This window comes from Myotis yumanensis, unplaced genomic scaffold, assembly GCF_028538775.1.
Source record: "Myotis yumanensis isolate MYYU_CA2020_CCGP unplaced genomic scaffold, mMyoYum1.0.hap1 SCAF_2, whole genome shotgun sequence".
Taxonomy (NCBI): Eukaryota; Metazoa; Chordata; class Mammalia; order Chiroptera; family Vespertilionidae; genus Myotis; species Myotis yumanensis.
The window spans coordinates 41123626-41140266 of record NW_027223753.1 but is presented as its reverse complement, the minus strand read 5'-3'; the positions used below and the strand labels follow the sequence as shown (position 1 = coordinate 41140266).

General features: G+C 46.0%; 1 protein-coding gene across 2 annotated transcripts in view; it reads left to right on the top strand.

Moving 5' to 3' along the window:
* Window positions 1-14239: 14239 nt before the first annotated feature.
* Window positions 14240-16641, top strand: part of DAB1 (DAB adaptor protein 1) — a 1070166-nt gene continuing 1067764 nt past the window's right edge. Inside the window, exon 1 of one of the 2 annotated variants that reach the window (XM_070405218.1) lies at window positions 14240-14388. The gene's annotated coding sequence lies outside the window, so the exon portion shown is untranslated. The remainder of the gene's footprint in view (window positions 14389-16641) is intronic. The other variant, XM_070405219.1, reaches the window with a different exon arrangement.

Here is a 16641-nt window from a genome sequence, read left to right as displayed (position 1 = left end):
GTAGTTTGCCCATGGCTGAGCTAGAGAATGCCTCCTATATATGCGGAGCTCCTGCAAATTGTCAGGGCACAAAATCACCCTCATGAAATAGAGAGTTCACACCCTAATTCCACTCTATGTAACTTCTTCCTACCCTAGCCACCAAGTAAGGATTTCATGATTTACATGATCTCTAGCATTCCTTATGTCTATGAAATTTATGATGTTGATATTCAGTGAAATGAAAAAGAAAGCAGCATAGAGAAAATGACAACACTCGTATAATTCACACAGATAGCCAGTTCTCAAATCATTGAGACATGACAGTTTTGATGACTCCAATCTATTTTGTGAGCAGTAAGCGCCTCCAGGTGAAAGTCCAGTCTCCTTAGTGGGACAGACAAACCTGTTTCTCTCCAGCCTCCTCAGCCATCACTCTCTGTACTCAGCTCACACCTGGACTCCCCGGTATTTCAGCGTGTGTGACTTCCTCGCTGGCTTTACACGTGTGGCTTGTTCTCTGCTTTGGAGATATCTACTAGCAATTTAAGTGTCTCCTCTGTGTAGCTTTTTCAGAACTTCCAAGCTAATTTTATCCCTCTTCCTTTATGAAAAGCACTCCCCTAGCAACGGAGAGGAAGGAAGCTTGCATTAGGAAGCACCTAGGGTATTTTTGTAATTTAAAATTTTTTTAGTTGTGATAAAATAGATATAACATAAATTTTACCATCTTAACCCTTTGAAGTGTGCAGTAGTGTTAAGTGTGTTTACATTGTTATGCAATCCCTCGCCAGAACTTTTCATCTTGCAAAATTGCAACTCTATACCTGTGAATGGCAATTTCTCATGTTTCCCTCCTCCCAGCCTCTGGAAACCACCATTCTACTTTCTATTCCTATTAATTTGACTTCTCTAGGTATCTTTTATAGTGGAATTATACGGTATGTGTGTTTTTGTGACTGGCTTATTTCACTTACATAATATCCTCAAGGTTCATCCATATTGCATGTGTCAGAATTTTTTTCCTTTTTAAGGCTGAACAGTATTCCATTCTATGCATACATCACATTTTGTTTATCAATTCATCCATTAATGTGCATTTGTCTTGCTTCCAGACTTTTGGCTACTGTGAATAATGATGCTATGAAGATAAGTGTACAAATATATCTTTGACCCTGCTTTTAATTATTTTGGATATATACCCAAAAGTGGTGTTGCTGCATCATAGAGTAATTCTATTTTCAATTTTTGAGGTACTTCCATACTCTTTTCCATAGTAGCTAGCCATTTTACATTTCCGGCAAGAATGCACAAGGATTCCAATTTATTCACATCTTTACCGACACTTTGTTATTTTCTGCTTTCCTTTTTTGTGTGATAGTAGCCATTTTAATGGTTGTGAGGTAATATCTCGTTGTGGTTTTAATTTGCATTCCTCTAATGATTAGTGATTCTGAGCATCTTTTCATGTACTTGCTAGCCATTTGTATATCTTCTTTGGAGAAATGTCTATTCAAGCCCTTTGTCCATTTTTAATTGGTTTATTTGGTTTCTTTACATATTTTAGACTAGAGGCCGATTGCAGGAAGATTCCTGCAAGAATAGGGCTTCCTGCAGCCATCTCCGCTGCCTCGCTCACTCCCATCTCCGCTGCCTTGGCTCTGCTCCCATGTCCACTGTCTCGGCTCCGCGCCCATCTTCGCTGCCTCTGCTTTCCCCTTCTCTGCCATTTTGCTCCCTTCTGCAGTGTTTGGCTTCCTTCTATGCTGTCTTCAGTCTTTGCTCCACGCCTACATATGCAAATTAACCACAATCTTTGTTGGGTTAATTTGCATATGCATCCTGATTGGCTGGTGGATGTAGCGGAGTGACACCAATTTGCATGTTTCTCTTTTATTAGTATAGATGTAACTCATCAGACTATGATTTGCAGTCCTTTTTCTCAAAATGTTGCTTTATCACTCTGTTGATTGTGTCCATTGGTGCACAGAAAGTTTCAATTTTGATGAGGTCCAATTTATCTATTTTTACCTTATTTGCCTCTGCTTTTGGTGCCATATTGAAGAAATCATTGCCAAATCCAATGTCAAGAAGCATTTCCCCTATGTTTTCTTCAAAGAATTTTATAGTTTTAGGTCTTATGTTTATGTCTTTTATCTATTTTGAGTTAATTTTTATAGATGGCATCAGGTAAGGGTCCAACTTCACTCTTTTGTTTGTGGATCTTCAGTTTTCTGAACACCATTTGTTGAAAAGACTGTCCTTCCCACATTGAATGGTCATGGCATTCTTCTTGAATATTATTTGACCATACATATGCAAGGGTTTATTTTGGGCTCTCTACTCTATCTCATTGGTCTTTATGTATTTCTGCCAATACCACACTATTTTGATTACTGTAACTTTGTAATAAGTTTTGAAATCAGAAAGGGTAATTTCACTTCCAGATTGCATTAAATTTATAGATCACTTTGGGTAGTATTAACCACATAACAATAATAAGTAGTCCAATTTATGAACATGGAATGCCTTCCATTTATTTGTATCTTTTGGGATCACTTGTTTTAAACCAGCAACCAGAGGCTATGCATTTCAGAGCTCATTTATCTCTAATACCCTTTTGGATGCCAGAAGAAACTTTGCTTTTATGAGGAACTGGAATTCTTCTTCCTCACACATTTTTTTTTTTTTTTTTTTTTACACATAGAAGAGAAATCAGTTAACTGCTCAAGATTCTCTTCACTATTTGTAACTTTATTAATTATGTACAATATTTTATAACTTAATAGGAAAGTTTATATATTTTCATCCTTACTTTCCTTCAGATTTTATGTCTACTATTATTTATAACTTCACTGGCCCTAATATTTTTGTTTTTCTAATGTATTGGATGCATTGTATAAGCTGCCTTAAATCCATTGTGAATTGAAGTATGGCTGTACAGAAATAATTCTTTAAAATGAAAGATATGTATTATCACCATATTTATAGTTGATGAAAATGATGTTAGGTAATTTCAACAGATCACAAAGGTTATAAGTGGCAGAGCTGGGATTTAAATCTAGATCTTTTAGACTGTACAACTCAAGCTTTCTCTACTGTATGTCAATAGATTGGTCTTAGCCTAGCTCAGAATTTAGTTGGCAGTGAAGAATTGGATACTTAAGTTGATTTCAATGGAATATCTTCAATTTGAAGCCAAAAGAGAAGTTTCAGTATGGGATAAAGTAAGTTTCAGTATGGGATCAATTATAAAATGTATTTGACATTGTTATGGATGATGCCACATAGTATATAATATTTTAGGTCTGCCAAAGTCTAAATTAAAACCTTTTCTAGGATGGTGCAAATCACAGCAACAAAAATGCAGATGATAGTTGGCTTATCAATTAAGCTCACTGGCCATCAAACTCCATGCTCCTCCTCTCACAGAAGTAGGTGTCCATACATTTACACAAGTAAGTTCCTAAGAATAGGAACTTCTGCTTAAATCCTCACTCCATCACTTACTATTTGGGTACCTTAGGAAATCCCCTAAATCTAAGCTCATCAGTTTTCTCCTTCAACCATGGATTCATAGTATGCTTGTGAGGAGTGGATGAAAAATTGCATGCAAAGGCTACATCAGAGTCTAGCATAAGTGATCACTCTAAACATGTAAACATTTACAAATACACAATTTTGTGAAGGCTGGGAATGATCATTTCTACATCATTGATGAGAAAACATGAGGCTCGGCAGGGTTAAAAAAATCTTTACTGGTTTTCCCACAATTAATGTGTCAGATCCTGGATGAAAGCTTACAGGGGATGTCCAGAGATCAGGTGCTCCTGTTCTGCTCAGGAAACCACATTTCTTGGCAGCAGAGGGAGGGGTCTCCTTGCCCCAGCTGCCTTCCATCCTTACTAAGCACTGTGTGAAATCCATCCTCACCCTTTCCCCCCACATAAACAGGCCCCTTTAGACTCACCAACATAGAGGGAGAGAGTCAAACAGCTGTGGAGAAGGTAGGATGCCAGGCCGTATTTGTTCAGGTGGATACAATAGCATCAGACTAGCGTGGAGCTCAAATATTGAATCATGGTTCTTCAGGCATTTTTGTATTTAAATCATAGCCCTGTCAAGCTCACATTTGATATGTACTAATTAATGCTCCCCATAATTGTACCAGATTCGTGTGTGTATGTGTGTATGTGTGTGTGTGTGTGTGTGTGTGTGTGTTTAGACAGAGAGAGATTTCTATAAATTGGAGTGATCAAAAATTAGCATCTGTCAGTGTCAAATTTAGTAGTTGGCTCTTTGTGGCTGATGGGTGCCTCCTGGTTGAGAGGGGAGGCTATAAGTTATTAGAAAAATATGAATCATTTATGAGGAAATCAGCTAGAGTAAATGAAGCTAATATTTTTTTATTATCCCTCAAAGCTGGGATCTCAAGTGAGTTGAACAGGTAAAGCCAAACCCAATATGGAATTTCACACTCCAATTCCAGTAATTCTGATCCTATGCCTTTCTTTACTCTTCACAATGGCAGGGCATTGCTGGCAAGTGTGGATGGAATTGAGCTGAGGGGAGAGCAGATGTTGGGCTATTTCAAGTGGAATATTCATAGATTCTACTATAAAACAAATTTTTAAATTTCCTGTTATGCAACATGGAAAAATGGTTTTGATTAGGGAAGTCAGTAAAAGTGATGAAAAATAGACCATGCTTATAATGATAACTATGGGTGAGGTGTATGCAATACCAAATGGAAGTGGAAACTAAAACCACTTGCAAAATTACTCTCCCTGGAGGAAAGTGAATTGGTGAAAATTTGACCAACTGGAGGAGGGAGCAGGCCAGTGGGGAGGACTGAAATAGGTAAAGTAAGGGGCTCCTCTTACATTCACGTCTGGAGAAAGAGAGAACCTTGGCTTTGTAGTCAGACAAATTCAGGTTTGAGTGTGAGCTCTGTAATTTCACATGTGACCTTGGGCAAGCCATGTCACCTCTTTGAGCATCAGTTTCCTTGCTTATTGACCAGAGACTATTTTATGACCACAGAGTTTCTTTGAGGATTATATGACATATTCTATGTGTAAAGTGCCTTCTCCTAGCTCCATTCAATTCTATCTTTCTCTCTTTTCTTCTATCACTCACTCCTTCATGTTCCTAACTCATTCTACATTCAACTTTTTGTCTCCATTATAAAATGTATTTGATATTGTTATGGATGATGCCACATAGTATATAATATTTTAGGTCTGCCAAAGTCTAAATTAAAACCTTTTCTAGGATGGTGCAAATCACAGCAACAAAAATGCAGATGATAGTTGGTTTATCAATTAAGCTCACTGGCCATCAAACTCCATGCTCCTCCTCTCACAGAAGTAGGTGTCCACTGTCAAATGGCTACCAAGCCAGGCAGCTGTTATATGTGCCAGCACCCCCTGCTTTTAGGAGGTGTCATGGGATTAGTTTTCACCACTGGAATGTGAGAAGGATTGTGTCACTTCCACACCAAGAGAGTCAATAAGTAGATATGGTTTCTCCATTCCCTTTCTTCTTCTAATGGCTTGATATCTTCAAGTTTGGGGTCCTTGGAAGTTATATGCTGAAAACAGAGGTAACCCGTATCCCTAATTCACCAGTTAAAAGAAAGCCACCCACCCTATTTTGTTATTTCTTAGCTTTGTGAATTTGCTGAAAACATTATTTCTGATATGGAATTACAAATCTCCATCTCAGTGTCCTCATCAGCCTGAGAAAAACACCAAGTGCTACGTACATTGCCATTGTGTACTGTTTCATTGTTTATGTAGCAGTATTTATGGAAAACCTTCTACTGGGGTTTGGGTAATACAGAGATAAAAGAAACTGTTCCTGGCCTCAGGGTCTGGTGCCCCACAGAAGCCAGAGAAAGCATTGGGATAATGACAATACTGTGTCATTGTAGGCAAAGGAATGTAGATAATGGGGTTGGTAGCACAGGGTGGAGCAGGGGTTAGGAAATCTTAGAGAAGATGACGCCTGAGCTAACCTAAGAAATCAGTGGGGGCTGGGAGGGGGGATGAAAGGAGGGATGTACAAGACTGGAAAAACAGCATGCACCAAGGTACAAGACCTGAGAAAGAAGACTCTTTTGAGGAACTGCAGGGGTTTGGTTCAGTTTAGTTTGGCTGAACTGAGGGTGTTGGCTGGAGAGTGGCCAGAAATAGAGCAGCCAGCTCACAAAGGGCCGGCATATTAGGCTTACGACTAGGCAATCAGGGCGAGTGATAATGTGGACAGGTTGCCTTATGTGTACATTGATCATTATTAATTCCCTGGCCGGGAGAAGAGATGATAGCAGGGGGTGAGGCCAGCAGGTGCCTCTCTGTACATGGAAGGCAGGTAGGGTCTCCCTAAAGAAATAGAAAAGGGAGCCAAAGCCCCCTCTAGGCAGGCCAGTTGTAGTTCTAGCCTCTTTCCTATTCTCCCCTCCAAGCTTCAGCTGATACATTACTTTGTGTAAAGGGCCCCATAAAGGTGAGAAAATGGCTTTGGGATCACTTTCTGATGCGGAGTTAGAGCCTAGTGATGATTAGTGACCTGCACGAGGTCCCAGAGGTTATAACCTTGGATTTTTCTGCTGTACTTAGGGAGTTCCATGCGGATTCTAGAGCAAGACTTCCTGGGTTCATATCCTAGCTCCCCTGTTTACAAGCTGGTGGTCCTGGGTGTGTTACTGAAGACTTTGTATTTCAATTTTCTCAACCACAAAATAATGGTCCCTACCTTATGAGGTTATTGTGAAGGTTAAATGGGGTTAATATGTGTGTGCTTAAAGCAATGCCTAGTCATTAGTAAGAGCTATAACGTAACATGTTATCTGTAATTACGATTTTATTATTTCAGTCAGGCTGGCCTTGTTTCTCACAAGACCATTCTTTGAGGACAAAAGATACTTATATATCTTCTGTGCTTTGGAGAGAAGACTGGGAATCTTAAATTGGGTATGGACAAGTTCTTCAAGATCACATATCTCTTCTCATCTCCTCTCTAATTCCCTGTTAGGGAGCATGGTCCGTTATCCCACACACTGACTGGGCACCTATGCCTACATCTCTGAGGATGTAATGGATACAAGTGAGACTCACCTGGTTCCTAACCTGCAGGAGCCCATTGTCCACCAGATGTAAGATTTGGAGACACATGGTCCAAAGGGTCAGACACAAAGGAGAGGTTGGGGGAGTCCAGAGAGGAGGAGGTTACATAATGCTAAGTCCCACTGAGTCTTCAAAGATGAGGTGGCTTCTGAACAGAGCCCGAATGATGAGGGTATCAGCAGACCTGAGCATAGATAGAAGGGAAGGCAAAAGAAAGAGAGACAGAATGTTCCAAACCTCCAAGCATCTCATGGAGAATTCTGAGTAAGAGCTTCCCATGCAGTCCTGCCCTCTTTCCTGACCCACCAACTCACACATGGGTGTGTGCACACACTGCACCACCTCTGGTCCTTCATCTCTGTCCTAGTTTGTACAGCTTCTTGCATTTTTATGTTATGCCTCTTTAAGGAGGAGAAAAGGGGAAGAAAACTAGTGCCTGTGAATGCCTACGAAAAGCGAGTTAGATCACCTCATTTAATTTGATAATCCTGTTTAATTTGATAATAAGACCAGCATTATTATTGTTGTCCTGTTTAACAGTAGAGGAAACTGCAACTTGGAGGAGTTAAACGGTTTGTCTGAGGATGCATAGTGAGCTCATTCATTCAATCACTACCTACCCAGTGTTGGACACAGAGGCAGGAAGTGAGCCCAGAACACTGATTTCAAAGTCCTTCTCCTATTAACATAGAACACGCTGTTTCTTTATCTGGAGGCTCAGATCCCCAAGGACATAATCCTTGTTATAGATCCAATACCTACAAACTTGCATTCATTGAAAACATCACTGGCCCCTTAAAGGTCTCACATAGGAAATTTAATGAGTGCTATCAGTGTGGAGGTATTTGAGATCTGGGTTCCTCCTTTAACTACCAAATCATCATCTCAAACCAGTGGCCAGTCCCCCTTTAGTACCAGGTGTTCTCCCCATGCCCAGTTTTGCCAAGAGTCATTAAACCGTAGCCCACAGAACTGCCAGGAACCTGAGACCTCCCTAGTCCAGTGCCCCGTGTCTGTAGAGGAGAACCTGGCCTAGAAAGGGCAGGTGCCTGGCTCAAGGCCAAGCAGCATTTGGTAATGGAGCTGGAACTAGAGCTCCTGTTTAGTCAGTGGCCTTGGGAACTGTATTCTGTTCATTTTACCAGGAAGGCCCCGGTGAGACCTGCTAAATATCTCGACCAGTTGGTTTCAAGGATTTTCTTTTTCACTCTTCTCCCTGACTAAACTCCTGCAACAGATTGCACAGAACAACTGAGCAGTAGGGAGGCAAAGTAAACAGAATGGGTCCTCCATGCCCTCGGCATGTCTGTTGTCTGCAGCGACTCATCACTGCCTGGGAGGCTGACAGACACAGCCGCTCCTTCGCAGGGTTCTCAGGCTCCTCCCGGTGTGTGAAAAGCCCGCAGCTGCAACGCCAGGACAGGGAGCCTGCCAGGGCCTGTCCTGGGGAAGCCCTGCCCCATCCTGGCTGTGTTTGTGCGCGCGCGCGCGTACGTGCGTATGTATGTATGTATGTATGTATGTGTGTGTGTGTGTATGTGTGTGTGTAGGGTGTTGGGATAAGGCCTCCCTGTGACAAGAACACACATGTAAAATCCCTGTGGGCAAGTCTTCACCAGCCCTCTGTGCTCCACTGGATGCTGGGAGTCTGGCAGAAGACCTGTGAGGGGGCCCAGGGAGAAGGGGTTCAGGGACCTGTTCCTGAGCTCCAGTCCTCAGCTCACTCCATGCACTGTAGCCTCCTGGATGTCACTCCAAGTCTGGAGGGTTAGCTGTCCCCAGTGTAAGGTTCGATGGCAAATGTCTCTTTTGTAGGGTTGTTTAAAGAATCAATTAGAAACCAGAGGTTGCTCCAAGTGGAATAGGTTTTACAGAAGTATTTTGTTTGTGCAACAATCTGTTTAATTTTAATGCCTTTGGGTGATGTTCATCTAAAGTTTATTTCCTCTCTTCAGCACACACCATACAGAACAGCCTCCCTCTGCAATGTCGTGTCCTTGTGTGAATAAGGAAAAAGTAACCCTTTTGGCCAGTTGCAGTCTCAGTGCTGGCTTGACAAACCAAAGTGCCTTCCGCTGAAGGAAAAGGTTTCTACCTGCAGGCAGGCCTAGCCCTGAGCCCCAGTGCAGGGTTAGTGGGCACAGAGCAGGCTGGATTTCACCCCATCCCCACCCTCTCATCTGGGCACCTCTGCATGGTGCCCAAGCTGCACAGCCATATGCAGCTGCCTTGTCCAAACACACTCCCTCCCTCTTAGCAGTCAACTGCATCACTGGTCGGACTTACTAAAGTAGCCCTGGAAGGCACTGAGTTTGAGTTCTTTTAGTGCCAATTATATCCTGCCCTGAGCATCGTGCCTGTGATACACAGTAGGGTGTGAGTGAATAGCTCCATGGAGAAGGAGGGAGGATTAAATGAGATAACACATGTAATGATGCCCAGTGCATAATTTGATGAATGTTTATTACATGAATGAATGAGCTCACAGTCTAGTTGTGAAAACAAGGCATAAATCCCCCATCTGAAGCATTTCATAACAATAAAATTTTCAAATTATAGCTCAATACAACAACTCAAGAGAGGGTGCAAGTCAGCATATGAGTGTCAAATTAATTGCCAGGCGATAATTTTTATAGGAGTTCAGAAAGGTAGAGGAGATAGATTTGTGGACTTAGAGTCTGAAAGCCTAGATGGATTCTTACTCATGTACTTAAACAGCACGTTCATTCATTCATCAAAATGTCCCAGGCCCACACCAGTGCCAGCCTGTCTGCTAGGCCCTGGGGTATGGAGATGAACCACACACAGTCCACAGCCTCAGGACCTCACAGGCTCGTGGTGGTGGTGGTGACAGATAGGCAAACACAATATAAATATGGTCTGAAATAATGGACTGTGGCAACAGAGGGAGCATTCAATGAGCTAATGCACAGAGTAGGTGTGTCATAACTTGCAGCATTGTAACGGATGCCTCTGATTGCAATCTGAGCACATTTCTGAACACACATCTCCACAATCCAACATCTTTTAAGGCTCTAAAGCTCCTACTTTTTTCTCCTCCCCATCTTTTGCCTCTTTCTTTTATTTTTAAATTCTTCACCCAAGGATATTTTTCCATTGATTTTTAGAGAGAGTGGAAGGGAGGGGAGAGACAGAGAAAGAGACATTGATGCAAGAGACACATCGATTGGTTGCCTTCCGCACTCACCCCAACCAGGGCTGGGGATTGAGCCTGCAACTGAGGAGTATGTGCTCTTGACTGGAATTGAACCTGGGACCCTTCAGTCCATGACTCAGTGTTCTCACCACTGAGCAAAACCGGCCAGGGCTTTTCCCTCTTTCTTTAAACCAGCCAGCAGCCTTTCAGGGCACTGCCCTGTCTAGTTGCTGGCCCTTGGACAGTGGGTTGATGACACATGAGTCTGGAAACCAGAGGCTTGCAGTTGCAAGAGCAGGCCTAAAACATCTTCAGAAATCCACAGAGCTTCCATGGAGCCTCTCTTGATAAGTCCATCCTCACTGCTGTCACTCTAATCACCCTGGCAACCATGTGCCTGCAGATTCTTTGGCAGCAATGCCATCGAAAGTAAAAAGTGTTCTCTTAAACCTGCACTGCAGAGGGAGAAAAATATGCCTTCTTGGAAACAGCACATGGCTCTCAGTTCCCTCTCTCCCTCAGAGAAAGCCCAGCTGGAAGGGACACCCTCCTTTCACAGACCCAGGGCTGTGCTCTGTGGCCAAGCAGCAGTGATGGAGAAGCAGTAATGATGGTGGGAAGAGCTTGGCCAATCACGGTATCTTTTTACTCTTGGCCAGTGGAGACATGTGGCATGTGACCCAAACCAGGGCAAGCAGAGCGTTGAGTAGGATTCATATGTTTGAACTGGGAGAAAGAATATCTCTTTCTTGAGATGATATAAGCCAAGAGCTCTCAGCCACCATGTCCTCACCCACCACTAAAAGGAGTGAAGCTTTCTGCAGGGGGGAGAAGGCAGGGAGAGGAGGAAATGGAGGAAAGCAAAGGAGAAAGAGAGAGGCGGGGGAGGTTTCACAAACATGACATCATTGGAAGCAATGAAAATTCTACCAAGTCACACCAGCCAATACATTTTCTTTGCCTTAAGCTTTCAGCCCGAGATGGGTGTGGGTAGAGGGCAGCACTGGAGGAAGGAATGACCATATTTCTGTAGACAGCAAGAAGAAAAAGCAATTGGCCTCTGAAGAACAATTCTGACTGTCTATTCCTGTAATTACAACGACATTGTTCCTGCTTTATACTCCAATTGTCTTTGTGCCAATAAGCATTTAAAGGGGGACTGAACGTGTATCTTGTCACATGTTTCCCTTTGAGTGTAGATCTGCAGTGACTGTGTGCCGGGTGGTCCTGACTCTTCTGAGGTTTTAAATCCCCACAGGGCCTGGGGTTTCTTGCTCCCATAGTTTCCCTCCACCCACTAGCTGTATTATTCATACTTTTATCTTTGTAGGATGCACTGTGCTTTGCAAAGCACTTTCATTTGCATTACCTCATTGGATTCTCAGGGCATCTATGAAGAAGGCAGGGCCAGGGTTTCTGTGCCTGCCTGTCAGATTGAAAAACGGAGGCCCAGGCCCTGGGATCTTAGCACAGAAGAGAAAGACATGGGTGGTGCTTGTGCAATGATCTCTCATGGAACGAATGGGACAGACCTGGAAGGATCCCTGCATTTGGAGCCAGAAGCCCAAGCTTGAGTCCTGGCTCTTTTACTTGCTAGTTATCTGGCTTTGGGCAAATCACTCAGTCCCTCCCAGTCTCAGTTTCTCCATCTGTCAGATATAGGGATGATACTTTCCTTTAAGGATTCTTGTGTCTATCACAGGGATGAAATGGAACAAAGGGTTCTGTGAGCCATAAAATGCTGCTCACCTCTTTGGGGGTGATTTTTATGAGCAGTGGGCAACAGTGTGCTGAGTTCAGCTGGGATAGCTCCCAAGAGCTGTATGCCCACCTCCTTTCAACTCGCATTCAGTGACATCCTGTTGGTGACTTGAAATCCACCATGGTGAGAATATTTACACCAAGGAAATGAGCAAATGCTACAAATCAGAGCTTTGCTTTTCCCCCGGGAGAGTCAGTTGTTAGCCAGCACACAGTGATGCTGGGAGGGAAGGGGAGAAGAAGAAAAGGATGTTGATATTTAAGATGCGCTGTATGTATTGAGCGCGCATCCTTATAGCATCTCCTTTAGTCTTCACAACAACTCCTGGGGGCAGATACGGACCCTATTTTATAGATGAGGTCATTAAAACATAGAGAGACTTCATAACGTGTTCAAGAACACACAATAAATAACAGAGCAGAAATTCAAAGTCAGGTCTCACATTCTCTTTGATAACCACGCAGCATCCCAAAGATGCACCCATTAGCATCTGTCCTGTCCCTGATCTCCAGCTCAGCATCAGTGAGATAGTAAATCAGTTTCTAGGACCACTTAACAGTGAAGATCCCTGTTTGGATGTCAGTATCATAGCACTCAAATAAAACTGGCCTGGAGAAAGATGGGGGTGGTTGTGGTATATTGAGCTGGTTATAGAGAATGGGTTGACTGTCTTTGAGACCCACAGTTCTGGGTTTCAATTGGATAAATGCTTCAGGGTCCCAGAAATTAGGCAACCTTATTGGGCTGGGGTCACTTGAAACATTCAGACATGGAGAGGGAGAAAGTCAAGGGTGCCTGGGTCCAAGTGCCCTCTCTGCTACTTCACCAAGCTGGGGTTCAGCTACCTCATCTGTAAAGGGGCACAATATCCACACCTACCTGTGTCACTTTATTGGGTGTCTGTGGTGCCAGTGGGGGGAGGTTTCTGAGGCTTCTGGAATCTGTCACACTGCACAGATGCACGGGAATCATCATGCGTCTCAGTGAGAACCTGTCCTCTTGTTGCTAAGAGAGAAGGACTGTTTTCCTTTCCTGCCATCTCTGGCTCTATGCACCCCCCCACCCCTCAGGCCTTTTTCCTTCTATTTTTATACCTCCAGTGCTTCATATGTTGATGTCTTGCATGAGGGTGTTATAAAGGAAGAAAAACATCAAAATGACCTAAACAGGATGAAAATCAGTGTCCTGCTTGGGAAGATGACAGATGGGTGCAGGCGCCAGCATTACCAATGCCAGCCTCTTCCCAGGGGCTGAGAGGAACTCTCCCTGAACCCACCTGGCCATCCCTGCCAGGCCCCAGTCAGGACAGTTCCAGGACAGGGGTGACAACTACACACTCTTCCCCTAAATCAGGAGAGAGTTACTGCCCTTATTTACCCCAATCAGTAAATGCTGATTGGATTGGTGATGATTACCGATATGCTGTTATCCCAGGAAGGGCAGACCTGCCCTGGATAAAGGAAGAAAAGCCCTATCACTGCTGTCACTTCACATGTGTCCAGCTCTGTGCTGATCACATTCGACTCCCATGAAACTGTTCATCTGATTCCCATGTTGCAGATGGAGAAATGGAAGCTCCATCCTCAGGCCATTTGCTTAAGGTCTCACAACTGCAAATGGAGCCCTGTCTCCTGTGGCCACACCCTTGAATGTGAGGAGTGCAGACATGTGTCCCTGGGGCTGTGTACATGCAGTCGAGTGTGTGTCTGCTGCTGCAAAGCTTCATGTGTGGGCTGACCACAGCGAGGATGAGGCCCCTAAAAAGCACATGCAGGCCAACACTCCTGCAGGCCCCAGCTCCGAGAGGGCTCCCCGCTAATAAATCGTCATTGCTTGGCCTAAAGTCCAGACTTCCCTGGGGAACAGACAATTCCAAAGGGCGAGGACAGCAAGATGGCTGCAAGTTTTAGGCTTTGCTGCGATCGGAGCAGGGAGGGAGCCTGGGGGTGGGTGCTGAGGTCTCTCACCCCTCGAGTGCTCACACCCTGGCCAGGTCCAGCTTCAGCACTGCTGCTGGGCGCCTGCATTCTGCGCTAGGTGGCGAAATGCTGTAGGGCTCCCCTATTCGGGGGAATGCGGTAGTGATGTAGAAGGTTTGAAAGATGTGGCCTGCAGAGAGCCCGCACTATCTCTGCCGCTGCTACTGCTGCCGCCGCTGCTGCCACCGCTACTGCTGCTGGCAGAGCTGCGGGGAGTGAGCATCCCCGGTTCGGGATACCCAGCTCCACCGCATCTCCCTCGCGTCCCGGCCCACACGGACCTGCCCACCCCTGGGAACAAAAGCGGACCTGCTCGCCCTCTCCTGCAGCCGGAGGATGATTCGGGAGGGCTGAGCGGAGAGTGCGGTCCTCGGCGGCTGGAAGGTAGGAGGTGTTGCGCCTGCTGCCCCGGGGTGGGAGTCTCTGAGTGGGTGCGCCGGTCGGGCAAGGCTGCCACGGGGACCAGCGTCCCGCTGGCGCTGCCCGGACGGCGAGGTGGTCATCTGGAACGCTGCGCTCCCGCTCCCGTGGCCCGCCCACCCTGGGCAGGAGCCGCGCTCCCGCGGCCGCGAGGGAGCCCCCTGGGTGGGAATCGGAGGCAGCGAAGGAAAAGTCTGCAGCTGAACCCGGGGCTGTGGAGGGCCGCCCGTGGCACTGGCGGACCGCGACTCGCCGAAAAGCGGGCGGCCGCTGCGGTGTGCGCAAAGTTTTGGGCGGAGCGGAGGCGCAGCGAGGGCCACGGCGCGGAGCCGCCAAGTTGTGGCCAGAGCCGGAGGGCGACCCTGGGGCCCCCCCGAGTAGATCGCGGAGACTGGGGCGAGTAGCTTTTGCTCCCCCAACGCCAGCCGAGGCTGGGTGGACGCGCAGCCTTTAAGCCCTCCGGCTCGGGGAAACAAGTTCATCCTGGGCGGAGGCGGCTGGACTCAGGCTGGCTGGGCAGCTCCAGGGCCCCAGCTCAGTCCGGTGGTCTTGGCGCATGTCCCCGCTCATTCCGGGTTTTCTGTTCTTTCCTGTTTACTTGTGTCCAGAAACGAGACAAGCTGCCTGGGGGTCTTCGCCATCCACCCCCTCTCCCCCGCCCCGCGGCCCCCCAGCTGGGCTCTTTGATGCTGCCTTGAAAAATGAGATGATTAATCAATTAGGTTAGTGGCCAATTAGGCATAACCTTGTAGAAAAATAATTATGCCCGCTCTCTAGGCTTTCGCTGGTGATGAGGTGGGAATGCAGCCCAGGTGGAGGGGCTGTTCCGAAAAGATAGGGTTGATTAGGGAATTTCTGGAAATTTAAGATTAACAAGATTCAAATGTGTGGTGGTGGCGGAGGTTGAGTGCTGTAGGGGTGTGTGTGTGTGTGAGAGAGAGAGTGTGTGTGTGAGAGTGTGTGTGTGTGTGTGTGTGTCAATTTTTGCCAAGGAAGTTAACCCTTAACAAGGCGGCCTGGGTGGACTTGGCAGGCAGCATGTTTCCCACGGCTCCGAAGGTGTGTCCCCGGCTGCCAGCCCCACCCCCTCCTCTCTGAGGGGTTCTCCCTGTAAATCCCTCTAGGTGGCTTTGCCTTCGCTTTGGGAGGCTGAGTTGGAATGAATGCATTTTAGTTTCAGGTCTGGGGAACCCTGTCGTGGCCGAGGGAGGTTTCGGTGCTGTGCTTTCTGAGGACACATTTCTCCTCCTCGTGTTAAATAAACCGCGATTAAATGGCAGGTGAAATAAAGCCCCGTCTAGGGCTGGGAAGTTCTGCAGCTGAGCAGGGCTTCCCTTCCCGTTTTGGGGAGTGACTGGCCGGGTTTGGCACTGCAGTGCTCCAGTACAGCCATATTAAAAGATCCTCAGAGCTGGAGCCCTCCACCACTGCAGCCCCGTCTTCAGCAGACTCCCCTGCTCCAGCCTGCTTTCCGGGAGCACGCAGCAGATGTCTGAGTGTTCGGTGTGCGTTTTAACCCCCTCCGGTCTCTATTTTAAGCTCCTCTTATCTATTTATACCTCCATACCCTACATAGTAGATTTTTGTCCAGGAGGCAAACACCTAGAGGTGTTCTCAGAGCAGAGGGATTTTTGCAACAGGTCCCAGGTCTGGGCTTTCTGCTAATGGGTCCCCCTGGCATTTGGCAGCCTGGGACCCAGTCTCTCCTTTAGTGACCGATCAGGTTGGACCAGGGGCCTCCGAGATCCCCTGAAGTGCTGATGGTAGCTGGTTCTGAGTTTTATGGCTTGCCTTCCTTTCGAGCTGAGCCGAGGAGCAGCTGAGCAGGGCAGTGTGACAGCAGCAGTGGCACCTCACTCCGGGTGGGAAGGGATGGGACTGGCTGGCTGGGGCTTATTAGCTGCCTGGTGATGCTGGTGTCCAGGGACCACTGGGAGCCATGGGCTCCATCCGCCTTCCTCAAAATGAAGGGCCACCATTCAGTCCTTCTCTTTTCCAACATGATTTTTTCCTTGAAGCTGGACTCAGTCAGTCACCTTACTGTGCCCATATTTACCAGTCAGACTCTTATACTAGCAAAGACCTTGCTCTGTATCTAAAATTGAAGCTTTTTAATATAGTGGGAAGGGCTATGGGAGAAGAGGAAAGGAAAGAGGGAAAGAGGAAGAGGTGTGGAGGGGCAGCGGTAAGAGAAATATAAAAACACAGAGACAGCTT